General features: G+C 44.1%; 1 protein-coding gene across 1 annotated transcript in view; it reads right to left on the bottom strand.

Moving 5' to 3' along the window:
- The window catches only part of CDH8 (cadherin 8), an 812,369-nt gene that overhangs the window by 237,927 nt on the left and 559,361 nt on the right, over window positions 1-15,081 (bottom strand). The gene's annotated exons all lie outside the window — the stretch shown is intronic.

The raw sequence follows: 15,081 nt of genomic DNA on the forward strand, positions 1-15,081 counted from the left end.
CCACCAGAATGGGAAACAGTTCAAGGAAAGCAATATTACTCGTCAGCCCCTCCTCATGCCACCATGGGGGCCACCTTTGTGCCGTCCATTTTGTGCCGAAGATGGCGCCAAAACCTATGCCTCCCGCTGAATCCGTCCATAGACCAAGCTCCTCAGAGGACACGGCTGGTTTATTCCAGACGACTCGACCATTGAAATCCGCCAAAAATGCTAACCAAATACGCATGTCTTGGCGGACCTCGGCCGATAACCTCGTGCGATGATGACCCTCTTTTAGGCCAACCATCGCTTGTGCAATTGAACGGGAAAAGGGGCGGGCCATTGGGATCACCCTCAAGGCAAAGTTCAACTTCCCCACCAATTGTTGCAACTGATGCAGTGTAACCTTAGATGCGTTTAAACATACTTGCAGGGCTGCCCTGAATTTCGACACTTTGCTAGCCGGTAGACGGAAACAGCCCTCACTAGAGTCCAACTCGATCCCCAAAAACTCGAGGCAAGTCGTGGGACCCACGGTTTTACCTGGTGCCAATGGCACGCCAAATTGACCCATCAACACACAAAATTCAGCCAAGGCCTGGGCACATTCGGGATTTCCGGCGGGTCCAAGAAACAGAAAGTCATCAAGGTAATGCATCACATTTCGGAAACCCGTTTTCTTCGTGAACACCCATTGCAAAAACGTGCTGAATTTCTCAAAATATGCACACGATATAGAGCATCCCATTGGCATACACCTATCCATGTAATATGATCCCTGAAACATGAATCCCAGAAGACGCTGGTCGTCTGGGTGTACCGGGAGCAACCGGAAGGCTGACTCGATATCTGATTTTGCCATCAACGTCCCGGGCCCCAGGCGATTTAAAATGGCTACTGCCTCATCGAATGATGCATACTGCACCGAACATACCTCTGGATCAATTGCATCGTTTACCGAAAGGCCCCGCGGGGCCGACAGATTATGGATTAATCGAAACTCACCTGGGTCCTTCTTGGGGACCACCCCTAACGGAGAACAGACAAAATACGGTACCGGGGGCACAATAAACGGCCCGGCGACCCGTCCCCTGCTAACCTCTTTCTGGATCTTATCCTGCACTACAGATGTATGCTGCAAGACGGAAAGTTGATTTCTGCACGTCCCGATACCCTGAAAGTCCCCCACCGGGATGCGGAAACCATATGAAAAACCGTTCCGCAGCACCCCAGCAGAAGTACGATCCGGGTACTCGTTGAGCCAAGGAGTCATCGCCAAGGTATCAATCGGGGTCGGTAAAGGCGCCCCTCGGCCTATATTAGGCTTGTTTGGCGCCTCCTTTACCCCCATTCTCACTTGTTCTGGCTCTACACAAGGACTCAGGATGGGACGACCCACAATTGCTACATTCGTGCTTGAATTTACATGATCCCGGAGGCCTGGTACATTTTCCTTTGTTGAAATTAAAACAGAAACCCCTTTTACCTGTGTTGCCGGCAGGTTTCGGGTAATCGTCAGTGCCCGTACCTGACCGAAAGGGCGTCCCCCCATTTTGGCGGGAGTGATCAACAACATTGCTTCCTACCAATGGCATTTTCAACATTCCAGACTCTTTCATTTTATCCCATGTCACAGAATCGTAACAATCCCAAGTTAAACCTTTGTTATGTTCCTTTTCTTTCCTAAACAAGTTGTCATAACAGAACCAATGGTTACCCTGATAAGCTGTCGAGTAACCCATAATTCGTGACTGATAAATGGGGAACTCAGGAAGCAACTCGGGCCTGCGTTCCCCTAAAATCGATGTAAAAATACCCCACGCATTGCCCCAGTTGCCAATATTCTCATTTACCTTAAAGGCGGCCATTTTTGCGCGCCAAACACTCGGATGCATTAGGTCCTTCTGACTCTTAACATGCTCCACCTCATAATGATCGACAAGCAAGGAGAAAATATTCACATACCCCCCTGCCCAAATCTTTTCCTTTATTGCTAAAGGCACATGTTGTCCCAATCTCTCTCTACGAGAGGGTGCTGACTCATCCCTTGCGATCGGCAATGGTCGCTTACCTGAACTGGACGCTGCTTCCGCCACTTGCGGCTTGTCTATCCCTGCCACCGGCGCGGTCCCCTTGGCTGCATCTCTTTTCTCACGCAGCCCTTTTATCAGCGCCTGTGCCTCGGCAGCCGTGGCGCCCTCACTACTATCCCCCAACCACGCTGCTAGCTGTGCTGCCAGCTCAGGGGGCATATCCTCTTTGGATGTCGGGGTGACGACAACGGGGATTGGATTCCCCTCCGTCGGTACAGGGGTCGGCGCCTCGAGCGGGGCAGAGGGAACCGGGACGTCTCCCCCGGCTGGAACCCTTCTCGGCCTCTTAGGTTTCCTCCCGGCCGGAGCAGGGCCCGAACCCTCCTCCCCGTCTCGCTCCGCCAGTCGTTTCTTTATGTCGGACATCTCCTTGAAAAGGGCCCGAACCATCTGGTCAGTCGTCATTCTCTTTGCGCCTTTCTTAGGCATTCCTCCGACGAAGTATCTAGAAGACAAAGAAAAAGATCAAAACGCTCAAAATTGGCTCTTCGTTCTGTCCCGAGCTCACGTGTAGCGAGGAGGTGCAGCTTCGGAGCACAAGAACAAGAGGACGTCTTCTGGTCTTGCGTCCCTTTTTATCCGTCTTCAGGGCGGGCGTAAACCCGCCCCTGCCTGCCCTGAGGGCGTGGCTGGCTACGTCGGTGTCTAGGCCAGCCCACTCTAGGGCGGGAACAAGCGCGCCCCGGCTACGCCGCTTCGGGCATACCAGCCGAGACGCGCCTCCCGCCCAAAAATGGCTTCCCGGGGGGATCGAGGCACTCCGCCATACGTTCGGGGGGACCGAGTGGTCGCCCCTTTCCACATTGTTCATTTATTTTACATTCCTTTAAAGCTTCGAACTACATTTTTGTAGAATTACACACCAATAGTACAGAGAATGTAAAAACACATATTAAATGAGATGCAATGAAACCAAAGGTGTTTTATGTAAATTGATACACTACTAATATTGAGCTGTTGTAACCGCTGAAAGAAATCAATATCAAAATTTGCACGAAGCGGCAAAGATAGAGATATGTGATAGACATAACAGGTGGCAAGTAGATCGAAACAACTGCTAAAACAGCATGACTGCAACAGTGAAAATGTTCACCTTGTGCCACTTTTCACAGGGACGCACGAAATTATTTTTCTTGTTGAATGGATGTACATGAGTTATTGTTTAATACTTTACCTAAACCATTTGAAGCGAGGGACAGATGTCATCGTGATTTGGCAGTCGCAAAGCTTGCAAATAATTAAAGGATAGGGTTTGCAAACGCTAAATCACCTTTTCTTTTGTTCCAAGCCAATTTTGAGATTCTTAAAAGTTTTTCTGAATCATAAAATGGAATTTGAAATCCATACCGAGTCACAGTTTGGTAGGGGAGAGATCTGGGCGTTCTTTTCAAATTGTGAGTCAGTAAGGTACCGTAATTCCGGTAGCTAACCTTTGGTCATTTAATGACTACTAAGCAGCCGCTGCCGGCAGTGGGTGTACCTGCAGGGCGGTGACGTGGGGAGGGGGAGGGGCAGGTGGGGGGTAGTAATGTATGGATTACGGAGCTTCCCAGGTAAGTAAACATTTAAATAAATTAAATGAATTTTGTTGAGTGCACTGCATCCCCAAATGCGATGCAGTGCGCGCAACGAAATCCGTTTTATGTATTTAAATGTTTACTTACCTGTAAAACTACGTATTCTATACATTACTACCCCCCACCCTGCCCCTCCCCCTCCCCACGTCACCGCCCTGCAGGCACTCCCAATGCCGGCCGTGGCTGCTACTAAGGTGGGGTGGTAATTGCTTTACAAATAGGAAGGACTCCCATTTGACTGAGGTGGGGTAGGAAGTGGTGCTGGGAACCACTCTATGCTCTAATTTAAGTTTTTGCATATCAGAAAAAAAGATCATGTTATTTGTGTGTGTTTTTTGTGTGTGTTTTTTAAAGCAGGCCCACTTCCTTTAAGGACCTAAGGCTGCTTAAAAAAAGTGCTGAAATAAAATTGCATGGTCTTCTGTTCCTTGAAAGCTACCAAGTCTAGTGATTGCAGTCATAAAAGGAGGTCATAATTTGCGACCTACCTGAGGAATAGGAATAAGGCGGGTCACTGTGTACCAAACTAGTAATAAATTGGCAGGTCATAAAATAACTAGTGGTCGCTGAAAGACGACGCACAATTTAAAACCACTTTTTGCAACCACTGTTATATCGCAGCTGCTGCAAGATTAAATCAAAATGTATTTGGCCAATCCTATTACCACACCATGATGCATGTTTGATCTACAACCAAGAAACTTGAGATGTTTTTAAAGATAATTACATCACAACTGGATGAGACTGTCAATAATAGGTTTCTTAAAGACTAACACTAAAATTAGTCACTGTATGCAAAGCTCAGAATAAATGTGTGTGGCAGGAGGCTGAGAAACATAGTGGCAGATAGACTGTTGCTTAATAGGTTAACTAATTTCATATTTCAGCTTGGCAGAACCCTTTAATCGCAGGAAGACCATTCAAAGTCCTGACGCTAATATACTCTTGATGATGTTTGATGCCACACTGAGCCATTTGGTAGCATGTCCTTCAGCAGTGTGGTGCCTCTATAAGTCCAGCCATGCATCTCTTGCCACAGCCCAAGTATGTGTGTTATTACCCTTAGAGTAATGCTGCTATTTTCCTCTAGCAGTATATCTCTACTCCCGGGGTCCCTGTTTTCTTAAGGATCCTGTGTGCATTTGTTTTGATCCTATTTCCACTATCTATACCTTTTATAGGTATCTGCAGAATATGATCTGTCTATATGGATTTCTCTGCAGGACTCAAGTTGTGTCACTTTTCTCCAAAGCAGATCAGTAGAATGGGTCAAAAAATACATATCTAGGCAATCACGTGGGAGCATTGTGGAGTCTGCTAAAGTCACCTAATTCCTTGTTGAAAATGCTACACAATGTATTGCACATGTATCCGAGCTGTTTCTGTACATGAGAGCCCCAGCCAACAGATGCCCTGATCGTTATTACATGATTATCTTATGGGGTTACCCAAATGGGATCCTACCAAGATCCTGGGGGACCTGTTGCGTCGTGTGGGACTGACCTGCCCCCAGAGTGGAAAGGGGCGACCATTCGGTCCCCCCGAACGTATGGTGGAGTACCACGATCCCCCCTGGAAGCCATCTTGGGCGGGAGGCGAGTCTCGGCTGGTATGCCCGAAGCGGCGTAGCCGGGGCGCGCTTTTTCCCGCCCTGGAGTGGGTTGTCCTAGACACTGACGCGACCGGCCACGCCCTCGGAGGCAGGCGGGGACGGGTTGACGCCCGCCCTGAAGACGGATAAAAGGAGCAACAAGCCAAGAAAGCTTCCTCTTGTTCCTGTGCTCTGCAGCTGCACCTCCCCGCTGCACGTGAGCTCGAGACGGAACGAAGAGCCAATTTTGGTCTGCCCTGTCCTCTACATCCAATTGTATATTTTTCAAGCATATTGCCTCAGCTGGGATGGGGTGGGCAATGCACAGCCTAGCTATAGAGAGGTGTTGATTAAATGGTTGGTCCATCAATGCTTGGCCCCCCACGATGTCTGTCTGGACCCCACATTGCATGCCATGTAACCCGAACTCTGCGCATTTACTCCCACAGTAGGGATCGAACTGCCTTTGAGGTTCAGTCACAATGAGGTTAACACAACTGCACCACCTGCACACTTTGCACCACACCTGTAATCTTGGACTTGGGGATGAAGACAGAATAGCCACAAAAAATATGTTAACTTGCAAAATACAGCATAAAAGCAAGAAGTAAATGTACTACAGGGAAAGCATAAGTACAAAAACACATTGCTTTGTTTATCCTGCCTTCCAATTCATGCTTAAAATGTGCTGAAACTGTCTTTGTGACCCTTATCCATCACACGTCTCCAGGCTCAGAAAACAGAAGAAAACAGTAATTTGTCAGCAATTAACAGAGTCACCATAACATTTTACAAGTGGACTTGGGTAATAAACATCAGGATTTAAAAAAATAGATAATAGTGAATGTGACCTTTACAAACCACACTCCTCTAGGGACACCTAACACATTTTAAACATTTATTAAAATACCAATTAGTGAACCATAAATAAGGGAATCTCTACCTATGATAATTGTTAAATTGAGGCATTCCTTTGGTAAATGGAAATATATACAAAGTCAGCATGAATACTATTCAATAATGTGTGGAGTAAAGATTAGCTAACAAATTTGAATAGTTTTCCTAAATACAAATCTAAAAATCCTAGTAACATGCATTGTAAAGCAAAGTAAAGCAAGAATGGTTCTTCAGAAAGCATAGGCAACAAGAGGTACTTATAGACTAAGGAACCTGAGCATATATCAATGGCCTCTTTCGGCAGTTTAGGTAACAATCTTTGTATTGACAGTGTGGGCAATATTAGCCCAGGGAGGCAGAATAGCTAAGAATGTATTAATTTGTGAGAGCAAATGAATACATTCAGGACAAAATAGATCATTTGTGTAGCTTGGGGGAATTTTGATGATGTTGATGCCTCAGTTGAGTAGTGTAGGTAGTAATGTCCACAACAGGCTGTTTGGGACATAATTTGTCAACAGGTATTAAAGATATTGTAAGTGCTATCATGCAGTGTTTTCAATAAATCTCCCATCTGGTAATATGGATTAACACTGCTCTATTAAGAAGAATACGTACAATATGGCCCAATGGACAGTATAGATACTAACTACTCATTTAGTTGGGATGCTATTAGGTAATTATATTACCTGCAGGCGGTGCAAAAAACGGAGTGTTTTGTATATCTCTTCATACCACCATTTACCCTTATCCTGGGTCTATATGTCAGGTTTTACTATGAACTAGTTAAAAGGCTTTCAATGTAACAATCTTGGATCAATGGAAAGCCGAATTAGACTTCCTGGGAATCAACTGTGGACCCACAGGTCACCTTGGATTTAAGAAGCAGGCATTTAACTCACTGAGCCATCTGTCAGGTTAATATGAACCAGGAAATGATGTATGACATGTAGTATAAATAATAACAACCTTGCTGGGCAGCAGAAAGCATAATTCCACAATGAGGCAGCAAACGTGATAAATTATGCATCATAGTGTAATGCAAGCAGTAATGCCCTTTCAGTCAGTGTAAGCAATAGTCACCGCATTGGGTATCTAAGGTGGTAATTCATTGTTTAACCATTCTAGGGAAAAAGGATCCTGTCAGGTCTATAAGTTATGCTTCAACCTCATGATGCCGAAATGCAGAACATCAACCTCCAGCCTTACACCTAAGATCTAAGGAAATACCTATGTGGTGTTCCTCAAAGGTCCTCACGGAGCCATACACTGTTCAACTCATAAATGCCACCCCTGGCCACGCACCTCAAATTCTATGCTTTGACCATCATACCATACGCGGACAACGCCCAGCTCATCCTCTCCCTATCCTCGAATCCGACTAACATCAAAACCAATTTCCACAGGTGTATGACTAGTGTAGCCAGCTGGATGCAAAACAAATGCCTCAAACTCAACACAGACAAAAACAAAGGTACCCATCTACTGGAACAGCACCTCCCCATCGGCTGACTCCTGGTGGCCAGCGGAACTGGCCCCCTCGCCTCCTCCCAAAGACCATGCCAGAAACCTCAGCATCATACTTGTTAACAACTTAACCATAAAGAAGCAGATCAACCCTGTTTCCTCAGCCTGCTTTGTCGCCCTCCACAATCTCTGGAAAATATTCAAATTGCCCCCCATCAACACCAGAACCACTGTCACCCAGGTCCCCATCACACCCCCCATTAACTATGGAAGCTCCCTCTATGTGGGCATCACCTCACAACTACTGAGCAGACTTCACGCCATCCAAAACAATGCAACCAGGCTCATCATCGGCCTCCCGAAAGGAGCCCACATCACCCCCCAACTCAGAGCGCTCCACTGGCTCCCAATCCAAAAAAGGTGCCAGTTCAAACTGCTGACCCACAACTACAAAGCCTACCTCAACCACAGACTGAACTTCAACCAACCCGGCAGACAACTACGATCCACCTCATTCTCCCTCGCCCACATGCCCCGCTCAACTGACAACTCCCAGTAGCAGCCCCACCTAGTGCATGGATACCATCGGGATGATAAGCAGCACTCTACAAATCGTTAATTTATTGATAATTGCTCTAGAGATGTTCTGCCAGATTGGGTATTTGACAGCAGGAAGGAAAGAGAAGAATACAGAGATAGGAAACAGGATGACACAGGGAGAGTGGGAAAAATGACAGAGAAAAAAAAGAAAAATATTATGAGTGAACTAAGACAGAAACAGGGAGGGATCTGAAAATGGATATCCGATGCAGTGATTGTAGTGTCATGAAGACAGAGACAAAAAATGTGAAAAGTAAAAAGAACAAATCTGTACAAGTGATAATGACAGACGTGTGTTTAATAGAGAGTAGGGGAAGGGGAGGGGAAGAAAGGAGGGTGAGACTGAGTGGATGGAAGAAGATGTGAAGGGGAGCAGGCAGATGAGGAAGGAAGTGGAAGTGTTGCCAAGTTAAGGTGGTAGTAGACAGAACCAGATGGGGAGAGAATGTCATTCATAGTGTGAGAGGAGGTGAGAAAGATTGGATTCGAAAAAGGGAGTGAGAGAGGTAGGAAAGAAGGGAGAAGATGTGAGTGAAGATGAAGGGATGCGGGGGAGAGAAGGCAAAGAGTAATATACAAAGTGATGAATAGAGTAGAAAGAATTAGAGGAACGTAAGAATGACATTAAAATGGAAAAGAACAAAGATGAGAGAAAAGAAGAGAGTTAAAGGCTATTGGGTGCTAAGGCTGTGTGAGAAAATGGAGAAAAGCATGATGGGAGAGATAAGAATCCACAAAGTATATTAAAAGGTGGGGTCAAAGGAAGAATGTGTCAGGAAAGGCCAGTGGGAGAGAGAAAGTATAGGTAAAAAATTGTGAGAAAGACAGAGAGGATGAGGGAATATTACTGTGTAGGCTTATGGATGCCTCAACAGGTTGCTGGAAGCCATTTTAATCATAATGACTCTGCTAGCCACCCTGCCAACACACAGATTTGAAGCTTTGCAATGAGGGCTCTCAAATGAAGATGACACCCTTTAAATATAGCTGACTTCACATGATGTTATCTTTAACACACAGCACCACAGCCCTCACTATTGGTCTTCCAAAATACGACTGTGTAGGCTTTAGCAGATCCTGAGTTTGAAGGAGGCATGTGAAAGGAAGATGGAAGGCCACAAGATTGGAATACACAAGCTCTGACTGAGTGTGAATCTCACATAGAGCACATAGATACAGGGTGTTCCATAAATGTGCACTAAGTATACTGTGTAAAATCCAACATCTCTCAATTCATAGAGAGGCAATGTGGGTTCTGAACTTCAAACAACCACTGTGTCACATCGGTGACACACAAAGTCCTATCAATTAACCCTCATCATCAATCACACCACTCTCAGTGGCCAGAAACATGGGCCCAATGCCGGAAATTCTCACAGCTTTGCAAAATGTCCCCCCTTAAAATCTGTCCCCTGACATCAGTCACACAACAGTGACATCAAAGATGGAGAAACAAAACATCAGGGCCTCTTTTCAACACTCAATGGCACTGTGTCAGGATATACTGAGCATTATGAAAAGGATAGGCTATTTTTAAAAGCAGAACATCAATCATTTTTTAATTTCCTGTCTTCGGTCCAGATCTCTTATACAATTGCAATACCTTTTCTCCACTAGTAATAAAACACCATTCTGACAAAATTATAGAACTGAACATTTGGATTGCTACATTGACTAACAAATATGGTTGGTCTGAAACAAAACAGATTGAATAATACAGCGTTTCTACAATATTAGAGAAAAACATTTCATAACGATGGTTGTAGAAGCAACAATGCACCCCTGATCTGCATTAATGGGACAATAATGCCCTCTGTCTGTTACTGGCATGGCATCAATGATGTCAAGATATTACCACCCAGAAAGCCATATCCTGCATTGAAAAATATTTGGATTCCTTATGTGTCAGTTCATATATATTTAATTTTCACCACTACACCAAGGTTGTAAGTGTAAATCGACTCCATAGTTCATACATGTCATGAGAGGTGGGGCATGGGTCTGCAATACAAGCAGGAGGGACAGTTCTGTCCCCTGCCTTTGTTTGCTTCTCTTGCTACTGCCCTGACTTTAATCTAGTTCATCGCTGAATGAGGGATGTGCTAGACTCTGCACCCACAAACAGCTTGAGAGCAGCATTTGTGAAGTGACAGCCCCCCGGGCAGAAAGAAAATTAGGTGTTTGTAATAGGGGCGGGGGGACGTTGCAGTGTGATGGTGAGCTGTGAGGAAGTTTTAGAGGAGGGCAGGGGTTTGATGGCGTGCTAACAATTATACTGAGGCACATTATGGGCTGGTTACAAAGGGGCTTATTTACTAGTCTCTTGTGCTGTCTGTCCATCACTTTTTATATGGGAAAAAGTGACATACCGGCAGGGCATGGGGCTTGGAAATAATCCCCATGTCTTTAAAGGGACCTCATTTATACCAAGTGGGATGGACAAGCTGCTGTTTCAATAGCATTAAGTATAGACATCCCCGTGCTATGCCCCATGGAATGTTAACCCCCGGGCTGGGCCCAGCTTGCCCATGCCCAATGCCAGCCCTGTTTATGCCCAAAATACATGTTTGCGAATTGTTATGTACAAACGCCCCTAGTTTTGCTCAATGTACTCTGCTAATTTACTACCACAAAAAACTACACATTTTTCAATGTCTCAATACCCACTACAAAACCCTATAGCAGATCTCTTTTAACCGCCTCTCATCCATTGAGCAATTTAGAACCTTTTAACATGAGCCACATGCTGCAGCACCATCCCTAACTCAGAAACCTTCAACCCTAAACAGACGCAAACAAAATAAGCAACATGCCACTCGTCACAACTTCTCATCTCCATGCCTAATGCACAACAAGACTACTCTACAAACACAACACAGCTCACCAACTCACTCTCAAACACCATCTTTACCACCTACACACACAAACCAATCAAAATACCATCTTAGCCTGCTGGACGAGGAACACGATACAGAACAGCTACACAATTGCTATCCTCGCACAGCTAATACTACCACTAAGAACACACCTGCTACTGGCCAACAGAATACTGTTCACTCTTTTACAAAACAAAATCACACCATCACCAAAGCACATTCTTAAAGCTGCCTACTAATAAATGCTTGATCACTCTAAAAAAAAAAACAAGCATCACATCTATGACCTTCTCAATGACACACAACCTGACTAACAGTTCATAACTGAATCCCGGTTGGGAGATGACATGGCTCCAGTGCTGCACGAAGCCATTCCTCTAGGCTATCAAACTTGCACACAATATTATATAGACAAAATAGGAGGTGGCCTAAAGGTTGTATTAAAGCAAACAGTACATATCACTAAAGCAGATAATGGCTTCTTTAAAGGTTCTGAGGCCATCTTTACCAGATGTACCCTACACCATTTTCCTCCTGCAACTTCCTGCTCCTTTACCAACCTCCACCTAGAAATGCAACATTCCCAGACACACTTCTAGACACAGTTTCAAACCTGATAACACTACACTCCAACCTATGCAGTCTGGGTGAACTTAACATTTGGTTTGACAAACCCAATATGCCATACCCGAAAACAATCACCACTGGCCTAGACGCACTGAGCCTACATCAGATCGTCCACAAACCCACACACATCGCTAGACACATTCGAGATGTCATTTTTTCAAAATACAGAACTAGTTACCTGACAGGCAATGTCTCCAGTATCCTGGTCAGACCACAATTTGTTTGCTTTCCAGCATAAAACAGTACAAAGCATTACACCTAAAACCACCTTACATGCATCCACCTTTTGACCGTGGAACAAACTCATTTTTGAACACTTATAAACACAACTAACATCCAGTATAAATCTACAAACAATAAATTCTGTTACAAAATTATATGAGTGGCTATAGGAAGCTTTTGATATTCTAATACTACTAAGAGCAACACAACAGAACAAAAGAAAAAGGGAGCCTTAGAGAAATACAGAGATGAAAGAGATGAAACACCAAATTACAAAACTGCAACGTACCTGGCTCAAAACAAACTCCAATCAAGACAAACTTTGCCTACAGACACTTAGCGGATTATAAAAGTCAGCGATCAAAAAAGATACGAAATTAATTAAACGACCAAAAGTAGACACGTTAGAATCATATTTAAAACAAAGAAAAAACACCAACACCAACCCTTTCCCAGAGTATGCAAACCCAGCCTTTGCATTCCTTCAAACAAATATCACGAGATGACTTTATGGACGTGGTCTAAGAAAGCAGGCCAGCTGGCAGCCCTTCTGACCCGTGTCCACCACAAACCTTCAAGAAAATTCTTCTAACTACCTCTGCTGCCACACCAGTAAGAAAATCTCAAAAAGTCACAGATACGCCCATTACTAAAGAAAATAAACCTGGACCCACTTACCCTACATAACCCTGACAACTACAGACCAATTACAATGAAATCTTTCCTGAACAAACTGATAGAAAGAGCTGCGCTTTTCCAGATGTCACAATTCCTTAAAGATAATTCCACACTTTCAGACTTCTGGATTGGATTCTGTCCCGGAAGAAGCACAAAATCTGCCCTCGTTGCTATCTGAGATGACCTTAAGTACACAGTTGACCGGAACGGGGTGTCTGCACTACTTCTCTTGGACCTCTCAGCTGCCTTTGACACTGTTGACCGTGACACTCTAAAACAAAAACACTATGAAGCCAGCATAGAGGGGACTGCTCTCGACTGGATCACCTCCTATCTTCAAAATAGAACTAATGTCATCCGTAACCCCCGTTTTTCATCCAAACCGTACTTCACAAAAGAAGGGGTGCCTTAAGGCTCTATCATTTCAACCATTCTTTTTAACAATTACACAAACTCATTACCAACATAAATGTATGAATTTAACCTCACATGCTATGACTATGCAAATGACACACAAATACTCCATCAACTAGAAAGCCCCAAAGACATTACACATACACACATTTTCAGTTGTTTCAGAGCCATGGATCAGTGAATGACATGGCGCCATCTCAAATTGAATGCTTCAAAAATGGAAATACACACGTGTGATGATTGGAAAAATTATAATTCACTCGCAGCATGGCCTGATGATCTGGGAACTCCACCAACAGTAGCTAAGGAAGAAACCTCAGAATTACCATGGACTCCAAGCTATGAATAAATGCCCAAGTGGACAAACTAGCAAAATCAATCTTCGTGGCTTTAAAAACATGTGATGCATCTTCCCCTTCCTGGGATTTCCACACAAGGTCGAGGCTAATATCTCTCTTTTTCTGTCTAAACTCAATAACGCCAATAGCCTCTACCATTGGTCATATTTAACAACTTCGAAAAGACTACAATTGATTCAGAACTCTGCTGCCAGCCTACTTTTAAGTATAAAGCCACAAGTCCACATCTCCCCTGCCTTTAAGGCTCTACATTGGTTACTGGTTACCAGAAGATCCACATTCAAGCTGCTTGAATCCTGCACATTAAGGTGTCGCTCTGCCCCCCTGGATGGTCATTCAGGGTTCTCTTGGTCCCTTTTCCGCATCTCCCATGGGGGAAAAAATAAGGAAAGTAGAGTACTGTTGTAAAAAAAAAAGATATTGGTTCTAGGCAATTTGAATGAATGGTTTAGGCACAAAGGAAATGGTAGGGATGTGTAGTTTGAATATTTGTACAGTAAACATCGGAGGGATTAATGATCGTGGTAAGAGAGGTAGGACAGTAGAAGTACTGCCCACATTTGGTTTGAACATTGCTTATCACAAGAAACTCATATTCCATGGCAGAAGAGAGGGCTTAATATCATTCCAGGCTATACCCAAGTAATTTGTTCATAACAAACTTCTAACACCAGAGGGGTTGCAATTCACGTATCTAAACGGCTGCCACCTATTAAACAAACATTATCGGACAAATGGGTTAGATTGGCAAGTGCCCTAATCCCAAGCTGCTGCACATTATGTACTATTTATGGATAAAATCTAGACAATGAAGACTTGCTGGCAGAATTAGAAATCAAGCTTGCTTCTTGGCCAGCCCCCTTTATTATTTGTGGTGATTTTAATATTCATATCGACGCAAGGGGTGTGGGCAGGGGAGGAAGCACAGGTCTTTCAAGCTCTACAGGCATTAGTGGATAGTCATGGGCTGGTAGATATGTGGTCATTTAAAAAGCAATGGGATCCAGGATATACCTATTTTTCATGCCCACATAGAAAATATGTTAGGTTAGTCTACTTTTATGTCTCTTCCTCTTTAACAGAAGGAGCACCGATTAGGAAGCTACCTAAGGTTCTCTCGGACCATAACCCCTTCATATTAGATATAGAGACCCCGGGGTATGTAAAAGCTCCCGCAAAATGGACTTTTGATAGGAAGCTATTAGCTACTGAAGGTTTTGTTGACCATATTTGGGGATGGGCTACTCAGTTCTATGACATCAATTGGTACAGTTCTTCAAGGTAAAATGTATGGGACACGTTTAAGGCAGGGCTTAGGGAGGAGATAATTCGTTTTGTGGGGTTCCATTTGGAAAAAACAACAAGAGGGGATACTTCTGCTTATGAAAGAGCTGAGCAGCTATGAGGAAGAACATATGAAAGCTATTGTGCAAAAACAGACTCAGCTGCAATAGAATCTTGAATTAAAAGTAATTAGAATTAAGGCTGCAATAAATAGGGTGTTTAATAAAATAGCAGCTGAAAGGTTTCAAACCTGTCTGCGGGATAATTATGAATATGGAGAAATGACGGGACATCTGGCACTTTGTATAAGACAAAGGGTAGCCGCAAACAGCATTACAAGGTTAAAAGGGAAGCTACTGAACCTCAATTCTAAAAATATTTGCGGGCTTTTATCAATATCTTTATCGCTCTACGCTG

This window comes from Lissotriton vulgaris, chromosome 12, assembly GCF_964263255.1.
Source record: "Lissotriton vulgaris chromosome 12, aLisVul1.2, whole genome shotgun sequence".
NCBI lineage: Eukaryota > Metazoa > Chordata > Amphibia > Caudata > Salamandridae > Lissotriton > Lissotriton vulgaris.